Here is an 8,268-nt window from a genome sequence, read left to right as displayed (position 1 = left end):
GACCCAGTGAGGTTGGAAGCGTGAGCTCGCGCCATACCAAGAAAAGACAGACAGCTGACGCCTCGTGACTACGTTTGCGAGAAGCACTTCTCGGACAGTCACATAGACAGGCGGCGCTATTGTGGCGAGCTTGGTGGCGAAGTTCTCCTTGACAAACCGAAACGGCCAGCGTTGTTACGAGACGCCGTGCCTTCTATCTTGCCGCGCCGTCCCAGCTACTTGTCTGCTGTTCTCAAAAAAAGACAACGTGAAATTTCGACCACCTGGGGTTTTGTAACGTGCACCTAAATGTTAGCACACGGGCCTTAAGCATTTGGCCTCCATCTAAATGCGGCCGCCGCACCAACCTAAATCTGAACTGATAACATATTGGGTAAGTCCTATCATTCGTTGAAATAAATTATACCTAACTTATTGAGTTCACCTTATCAAAAATTTAAGATTTTGCGTTGTACAAGATATATCACGCTGGTAATTTTCCTGTATGTGACGCCATTTTTCTCGTTAATTTACCGAAAAAAAACTTGAAGTGCGCTTGAGCTTCGCCTTTAATAGTAGAATGCGATAGCGTAATCGGGCCCCGTGCGCATCGCCTTCTCAATTGCTAGCCTCACCGACGCCGACACTGGTATTTCTGCGAAACTCTTTAACGATATCGCGTTAAAATTTGGAGCCGGCGAGGACGCACAAAAACACATCCATTCGGGCGTGATACGCGAACGGCGAATCGGCGACGAATGGCCTTGAAACGGCGAGCTTCGTCGGAGAGCGCGGTGAGAGGGACGCGCGCATTTTTCCTTCTCCGCTGGCGGACTCTCGCGACAGAGGGCGCGTGAGCGCTGTGCCCAATTCTGTGACTTTATTAGGACGCCCGAGCGAGCGCAATTTCGCCTCCTCAAGAATTCTTGCTCCGTGGCTCACGCGGAACAGGAGCGACAGCCTAGCAGGTCACAAGTCTGATGCCGCCAGCCGTCACCGCTTTTTGATTTATTCTTAATCATAAGGCATAAAGATTGAAGCATTATGCCGATTAGAGGTGTGCACGGGCCCCGGGTAGCCCGAAAGCCCGACCCGGCCCGCGGGCCGGGCTCGGGCGGGCCGACGTATTTTCAGCTCGGGCCCGGGCCGGGCTCGGGCCACTTGGAGTTTTATCGGGCCGGGCTCGGGCCCGGCGCAAAGCCCGACTCAAGTCCGAAATATAGAGAAAGAGCGGGAATTGTTTTCCAGCACGCATACAGCGTCTTTTCCGTGACCGCCCTTTGCCGCTTTTTCTTTCCATTCGCTACTTTAAACAAAAGAGAAGCAGGTAAAACACTGCCTCTGTTGCACTCCGACAAACAGAGAAGTAACACCACCTGAGCTAGTGATGGCGCCACGCGACTGTTCCGCGTTAGATTTAGGGTCAAATCCCATATGAGTGAAAATGCACGCGACAGCGACGAGCGACCCGACGTAGATCGCCTTCGTGCAAGCTGACGCTTGCATGGGCATATACCCCATACACATGACGGCTTTGGCGAGCGAACTCCATTGTTGCTGGCATGAGGCCGTCTACTTGTATAGCAAAGTGCCGCGAACAGTCTCTATTAGAGACTGTTCGTCGTGTGTCGTTTGATCTTACTCGATATGCTCAATAAAATGCCAAATTACCGGAAAACGATGTTTTGTTTTCGCAGCGAACCTTCAAAAAGCCGGGCCGGGCCCAGGATTGTGTTTTCGTACGTCGGGCCGGGCCGGGCGGGCTCGCTGCCCTTGCCGTCGGGCTCGGGCGGGCCTTCGACAAAGCGTGCCCGGGCCGGGCTCGGGCTCTGAAATACGGCCCGTGCACAGCTCTAATGCCAATTTCTGCAATTTATTTTGCACCATATGACACTATGCACATCAGTCACGCATTTTAGTTGGCTATACTCACACAGGCATGTAAACGAGGAATGCCTAAACTTCTTAATTGGAAATCACAGACCATCTTTTCGCGCTTTCTATATTACTTTGATGGAAAAAGTGTGTTGTTTTGACGAGTCTTATTAAATTAATGCTAAAATTGAACTATTCTTTTTTTGCAGTCGCTGGGCAGAACGGCAAGTATGATTGGACTTGCTTAAAATGAATAGTTCACTATTTTCAACAGCAGTCGCGCAAAAGTAGCCCATATCTTACGCAGCGCCTCTTCTATCGTCTTTAGACGACATTTGCAGCGAAGCACGCAGATACGCGGCCAAATTTTTTTCTGACAGTGCAGGTGTACTTGGGGGCCTTCTTTGTTATTCTTTATTTTCTCCTTTCGTCCTCTATTTCTTTCTTTCTCTCATCTCTCTGTTTTTTTCCGCGTCTAGTTCGTCTCTGTTTATTTCTATTTCTTTAGTTCTCTCTTTATGTATGTTCTCTCTTTATGCCTTTCTTTCTTTCTCTATTTCTCTCTCTATTTATCGCTTCCTCATTCCTTCTGCGTCTTTCTCTCGCTCTATTTATTTCTTTGGTTCTCCTTCTTTCTCTCTCTGTCTTCCATCCCTTTCTTTCTATTTCTCTCCTTCTCTTTCTTTCTATGCCATGCTTTACTCTGTCCCTCCTTCCTTCCCTCCTCCTCACCCTCACTTCCCTTTCTCATCCCCTTGCTATAATATACAAGCCTATGTTGTACTCTGCTAGCGTGCCTGGATAGCCGAGTGGTTACTATCCTCGCCTTCGGATCGTGGGTTCGACTCCCGCGTCGCCAAGAATTTCTCTTCCTCTTTCTATGTCTTTCTCTCTCTGTCTCTATTTCTCTTTCTCTCTCTCTCTCTGTCTCTGTGCTCGTTCTCTCACCCGCCAGAGTTATTGCATCCCACGCCGCAGAAATCGGCGCACGTGTTCTGCGAGGAAAGCAGAAACGAAGTAGACAAATAGCAAGAAGAGGACGACGAGAGCACGTGACGGTTCGGGATGATGACAGTTTTCTGTCGACGGCTAACGGCATAATGAAACGCTTAACAGCTCCGCCATATAATTTGCAATCATTTTTTTTTTAAACTTTCCTGCATAGCACATCGGCACACAACGTGCACAAGTACACAAACATTCAGCCGGCAACTAAGCACTTTCGTAGCGCGCGTTCACTGCCAGCACTGATCCGAGACCTGACTAGGCGGTTCTAGTCGGCACGTTTCGCGAAATATTGCCTGAAGCTCTAAGGTTCCAATAAAATTTTGTTAAGGAAACTGTATTCCGAAGGTGTTTCTCTCAGGCTGCAGAAATAAAAGCTAACATTTCAGCTGGCGTAAATGATACAGTACTTCGAAATACTTGCATGGCTTGTTATTTTGCGAGGGTCGGCTTTCGTGCGGTGCCGTTGTGGCCAGAGTTCATTCAACCGTCGCTCAGGTCTCTCCTCACCCCCCGCACGAATTAACCTTTCGCCTTTTACTAAAGGTTACCGTGGGGAGGGACACTCCAATGAGCCTACTGGCCAATTTTTGTAAGGCCCAGCCTGTTTGGGTGGGGCCTGGTTTGCCAATCCAAAAGTAGTCTTTGACGTCCATGCATGCGTTTGGCCACTTCGAGTACGCATTCAAAGCCTCCTTCGTCTGGCCACAGCAGCTGGATTAAAGGTGCGTTCACACTTGGCCTAGAAGGGGGCGGAAGCGGCAAAACTCACCGGAAATCCGCTCGCTTCACCGCCTAAAGGAACGTTCACACCGAGCCCAGAGCACGCAAGCGGATATCAAAGCAGAGAGGCCGCGCGGCTGTTCAGACCGACCGCGTTTACTTCCCGCTCCATCACGGGGATGGAGCAATCCACGGCGGACGTGCCGCCATCTTGCGGCCCTATGCAATACTGCGCGCGCGCTTCTCGGGCCCTGATTGGCTGCGGTCAACTTTTCCGCGCGGAGAAAATCGGTCCGGGAGCGATCCGGGAAAGCGGCCGCGGTTTTCCGCTTTTACGGATAATCCGCGTCCGCTTTTCGGATCAGCGCTCGATGTGATCGTGCCTTAAGCGGCAGGAAAACGATGCGGTGAGGCCGATTTTTCCGCCATGCGAGACCGAAACGCCTTTGCGCGTCACTGGAAGCCGTACTTCGGCGGTACTAGCTATATAAACCCCGGGATAGAAACATCCGCCTGCAAATTGAACATGGCGGCCAAGGAGTCGGCAGCAGTTCGTTTCCTTTGTACGGAGCTTAGCGTAGTTTTCATATTCGGCGCAACTACAGGCGAAGTAGCAGGTAGCGTGTTAAAGCTTTCGATTCATGTGGACGCTGCACTGCGCAGGCGAAGAGGCGTCATAGCTAATCCAGTTCAAAAGACATAGCACGTGCGAAAACTGCGTCGTCACCGAAGCAGAATGCCTATAATGCGCTGCACTGGGAGCTTCCGCTGTGCTCAGACTACCGAAGCATGCATTGCGGGCGCTCGTTCGTGTCGTGATGCCGTACTTCACTTCACTGCTTCTAGTTGACGGCACCACCCATTCAAAGAGCGTTGTGAGAGGGAGAAGCCATTAATGGCATCTTCATCACATCGCACCGGTGCGCCGTTTCGTCCAATCATCTTAGGGCCTGGGCGATCGGTGCGCACCGGTGCGATTTGTCGATGATCGCATAAGAGAGAATTGAATATAAAGTGCTTTCGTGCCTTTTTGGCTACTTGGGTTGGAGGCCCAAGGGGTGTGCAGCGACCGGGCACAACTCTTCGTGCCGAGAAGCTTTAGGTTCGATTCCCGGCAGAACACTCCCTTCTAATTTTTATTTATGGTTTGTCTGAGTGTTTATTACTGACGTCATTTTCTCCATCGAAATGACGTCACGAAAGAAAGCGTTCGTGGACCCTGGCGTGAAAGACGCCCGTGTTAAAGAAAAATATGGCTGATCCCTCTGTCACAGGAATCGTATAACAGGAAAGTGAAACGTGTCATCACAGAAGTAATTGATCGTTCATAGTGTATTAGTATATGAGAACTTGTACGATGTATACTGTTGTTTGGCAGATATAGCACCGCTTGGTGTGGACGCACTCACGTTGACGCCTAGTGGCACATCTACGTACCGATGAATAACGCCCATGGTCATGATTTAAGCCTTGCGGTAGCTGAAGTTCTTAACATATACGTGGACACCGCATATGGTGAATCCCGCGCAAATATGGCATCAACAAGCACATAATAAACACTGATACTCGATATGCACTCCTTCAAAGTGTCGTGAAACGCGAAACGAAACGCTACGCGCGTCTTGTGTTCCTTCTAGCCTGGACGTTAATTCTCAAAGGGCAAGCGGGGAATGCGGTGCGACAGCCAGGCGAGCGTCGGAGAGCCCTTTTTCGATATGGATGGACGCTATGAGCGAGGCTTGGGCTAAAGCCACCACCTCGCGGTGTGGTAAACGAAATTATTCTTCTATTGGAAACGCGCCGAATGTGACAGTCGCAGCCACTGATCTCCACTAGGAGGAGCTGGATGTCGCATCGAGCACGCGGGCGTGAAGCCACCGGAAGCTGCCGTTTTTGTCCCGGAAGAGAACTTTTCTCTTCTTTTTTAAAAGAAATACCTGCCTGTAGCACAGTAAACTGTACGAATCGACCGGAAAAGTCGTCAGGGAAGACATTTTACGCGTAAGTATCTCAAAGTTGCATTACTTTTCACGCATTTTGTACGTTGCAGCACTCCGCCGTATTCGGACGGTGTCGGCACGGCGTCTGTCATCTTTTCGTGTAGCGTTCGTCGGCGTCTAAAGTGAGGCGTAATCGTAGAGTTTGAAAAAATAAAAAAAGAAAAACGATCATAACAACAGCTGCCACCCGAGAATATTTGAATTGCGCGACCGAGACGGACAGAAGACGCCAACTTCCGGGACAAACAGGGGATCTTCCGGTGGCTTCACAAGCGCCCGCTTCGCAGAGCGGAGATGCGCCGTCCAGCCTTTTTTAATGGAGGTCAGTGGTCGCAGCAACGGTGCGTTTTTTTGTTTTGTTTTTCGAACCTGGTGGCACACATGCCACCACCCCGTTATAAAGGTGACGCTCATAGCATCCATCCAGCCATCCATGCAAGAGCACTGTGAGAGGAAAGTGTGAAAGATAAAAGGCGCGTTCATGTAGCGTCCATTTTGTGTTTGGCGGTAGCTCAGTGGGTTAAACGCCCGCCAGCCGTCGTCGCCGACCGAGAAGTTATGGGTTCGACTCCTGTCAACGGAACGTTTTCTTATAGTTTTTGTTTCTTTGCCATTGATGGCGTTCATTTTGCTGACGTATTTCCGTGACGGAAATACTTCATGATAATCTTGGTGGACCCCGGCATAAAACATTTTCGTGTTAAAAGAAACACGGATCTCCGACGCAGTCGCAGTCCGACCATGTACGCAGTCCGACTACGTACGTAATAAAATAAGCAGTGGAGGCGTGGGTGCCGTAAGGATGGACATTCTGTGGTGGGAATGATGAAGATATATTATCAGGCAACCAGCGTAGCATATGCTACGAGAAATGACAAAGCATGAAATGTCCCTAAGGATCTGCGAGCGCTACTGTAAAGAATGTCGGGATAAAGCTGTTTTCGCAGCGCGCTAGCATTGCCAGCGCTGCAAGTCAGAGTACGTGGCGGTGCTCGACACCTTTTGAGAAGCTAAGTTCTGAGCTCAACATGTTCAGCAAAATTAAGTTAACAGACCTGCAGAAAGAATTCGCTTACATCATTTGGTTTCCACTAGAGCTGGGATATCAACGAGCGCACCTGCTGATGTACTTTAAAATAATAGCTAAACTTGTTATAGTGCGATGGTCTGCTTACATGCTGCGCGACTCTGACCGGCTTTCAGTCAATCATCGCTCTCGTCTCTCCTCACCTTACACGAATTAACCTTTCGCCTTTTACTAAAAGTTACCGTGGGGAGGGACACTCCAATGAGCCTACAGGCCAATTTTTGTAAGGCCCTACCCGTTTGGGTGGGGCTTCGTCCTGTAATCCAAAAAAGTCACAGCATATCCGCGGAGTGAATGATGATGTGTGGGCGAAGCTGCGGAGGCGGCGGAGGTTCATCGGTAAACCGTGAATCTTCCGTGAATTCTGCCCAGTACATCATCACCGACGTGAGATCGGCCGCGTTTATACTAAAGGTTCGATGAGATTTATGACGACTTGCAGCTCACTTTAATTTTACATGTACGCTGTGAATTTTCATTGTTTAATTACGCACAGGAGAAATCGCACACACGCACTACCTTGGAGGTCAAAATCCACTGTCTATATATACGGAGTGGTCAGTGAACGGTTGTGCAGCGCGAGCGGTCGGTTTTTTCAATCAAGACGCTGCCTGCGTCGGCGCCGCTGCGCCGCGAGGCAAGATAGGGGGAGGGGGGAACCGTAGGAGAGGAGAGGGCGATACATATCACGTACTGTCGCAGCGCATTGTCTTTAGGGAGCCTTCATGTGTGCATGCCCCCTCCGTTTTTAAGATTGGTTACACACTACTACGACGGGGACGAACGGGTGCCGCTATAAGGAGCTTCGCCCCTAAAACAGATTTTATGCGCTATTGTCCGGCTTGGCGCATTTTCGGTGCCATGTAGGTCTGTCACGTTGACCGAACTTCTCGAGTAGCTTCCATAGTGTTCGCACGAGACGAAGTGCAGTGTTACCTCATTATGAGTAAAAAGCGTGCGTAAGTTGTCCGGCAGTTCGTTCATGCAACCATGGGAATCAACATGGAAGTACACGTATGCTGCACGTAGACATTTCAATGTTTATTATAGTGCATGTAGTATATAATTAGTACTAGTTATTGGTAGTAATCACATGCAATTAATTAATTAGACAAGTTATTGGAAACTTACAGACCAAAGGTGTCACGTGAAATTTGCACAACCGATGGGTAATTAATTATATAAAGAAATCAATTGCAAGATACACCTGTAATGTGTCCGATGAAAGCGTAGGAGGAGATGTGAAAGCAGTGAGAGGGTTTAGCTGCCTTCAATCCGAACTCCACCCCCTAACGTAAAAAACGTCAATCAATCGCGAAAATAAAATATAGGAAACGATGACATTGCGTCAATCAAATGCAAACAAAATAATAAAATAAAATGAACAGGAACCTCAAAAGCAAAAACAAATCCACGCAGAGTATTGTTTAGAAGTTTTCGGAGGGATGCGTGAGCGTAGAGTTTTATGAGTAGCACGAGCAGCGAGCGAGACTCTTGTTTCTCTTCCAGGCACTTCCGGTCGAGCACTTGCTTCCGGTTTACCAAATATTTAGAAAAAGTCTTCAAATACATAAAACTGGTACAAAATTGATGGTTCTG

The 8,268-nt window shown here is 49.1% G+C and overlaps 2 non-coding genes across 2 annotated transcripts; both read left to right on the top strand.

Annotated features, from left to right (window-relative positions):
- The first annotated feature begins 3,349 nt into the window (after window positions 1-3,349).
- LOC119392052 (U5 spliceosomal RNA) lies at window positions 3,350-3,475 on the top strand. Its single transcript, XR_005183644.1, has one exon. It is a non-coding gene; the product is annotated as a U5 spliceosomal RNA (small nuclear RNA).
- A 3,317-nt stretch (window positions 3,476-6,792) lies between these two features.
- LOC119392068 (U5 spliceosomal RNA) lies at window positions 6,793-6,918 on the top strand. The gene has a single exon (XR_005183661.1). It is a non-coding gene; the product is annotated as a U5 spliceosomal RNA (small nuclear RNA).
- The last annotated feature ends 1,350 nt before the right edge of the window (window positions 6,919-8,268 follow it).

This window comes from Rhipicephalus sanguineus, chromosome 4, assembly GCF_013339695.2.
Source record: "Rhipicephalus sanguineus isolate Rsan-2018 chromosome 4, BIME_Rsan_1.4, whole genome shotgun sequence".
NCBI lineage: Eukaryota > Metazoa > Arthropoda > Arachnida > Ixodida > Ixodidae > Rhipicephalus > Rhipicephalus sanguineus.
This window is presented reverse-complemented; position numbering and strand designations above follow the sequence as displayed.